The sequence below is a fragment of the Myodes glareolus genome, chromosome 12 (genome assembly GCF_982192425.1).
Source record: "Myodes glareolus chromosome 12, mMyoGla1.1, whole genome shotgun sequence".
Lineage (NCBI taxonomy): Eukaryota > Metazoa > Chordata > Mammalia > Rodentia > Cricetidae > Myodes > Myodes glareolus.
Window position 1 is genome coordinate 11931968 of NC_142037.1, and position 1195 is coordinate 11933162.

The window sequence follows — 1195 nt, forward strand, 5'->3', positions numbered from 1 at the left end:
GATGTGAAGATAGGAAAAACATGCTTCAGTAGTTCAAGGAGTTTGAGGAACAAGAAAGAAGCAGAAACCAGTTCAACGAAATTTCATGTTGCAGGTGAAGAAGAAAGAGCAGGTGGCTGGGAGAGCCAAGCTCTGAGGAGGGATATTCGCTGTGTTTGGAAGAGCGATTTAGAGTTTGCCCATGAGCAAGAGGGAATGGGCATGCGGGAAGCTGAGATGAAGTGTCTGCACACAGCAGGCCGAGGGCTCACAGCTGTGTGTGGAGGGGGTGATGCTGGAAAGGGATGTGGGCGATGTTTGGAACCCAAGGGCGAGGGTTTGATGAAGGGGACCAAGGGATGCGTGCTTATTTCTAAGGCAGACTCTACCCTGATATTGGGTCAAACTAATAACTGAATGTCACTTCAAATGTGTCGTCTCCAGCCCCCACACTTGCTACCTCGTGATACTTCGCGGGTTCCTCCCTCTTTCCTTTCTGCCACCGCCATGCCATCCAGACTGAGGAAGACCCGGAAACTCCGGGGCCACGTGAGCCACGGTAAACATCGCAAGCATCCAGGAGGACGCGGGAACGCTGGAGGCATGCATCATCATAGGATCAACTTCGACAAATACCATCCAGGTTACTTCGGGAAAGTTGGTATGAGGCATTACCACTTAAAGAGGAACCAGAGCTTCTGCCCAACTGTCAACCTGGATAAACTGTGGACGCGGGTCGGTGAGCAGACCCGGATTAACGCAGCCAAGAACAAGACTGGAGTTGCTCCCATCATTAACGTCGTGCGATCGGGCTACTGCAAAGTTCTGGGCAAGGGAAAGCTCCCTCAGCAGCCTGTCATCGTGAAAGCCAAATTTTTCAGCAAAAGAGCTGAAGAGGAGATAAAGGGTGTTGGAGGTGCCTGTGTTCTGGTGGCTTGAAGCCACTCTAGAGGCCAATTAAATGCTAACGTTTTCCAAAAAAAAAAAAATGTGTCGTCCCCAAAAGTCCAGGTATTTAGTCCAGGCATAGAGTTGCAAATCCATTCATAAAACTGTGTGAAACAAATCATCAAAAAGAGCAGGTAGAGATACCGACCCACTTTTAGTGGCCACAGCAGAGTCTCCATTTTTTAATGGATTCGGTTAGGTGATCCTCAACTTTCCATATCACCTGTTCTCTCTCCAAGTTCCCTTTTCTGTGTTCTAAACCAGACTT

General features: G+C 48.9%; 1 pseudogene; it reads left to right on the top strand.

The window, feature by feature from the left end:
* Positions 1-462: 462 nt before the first annotated feature.
* Positions 463-920, top strand: LOC125397581 (large ribosomal subunit protein uL15 pseudogene; annotated as a pseudogene).
* The last annotated feature ends 275 nt before the right edge of the window (positions 921-1195 follow it).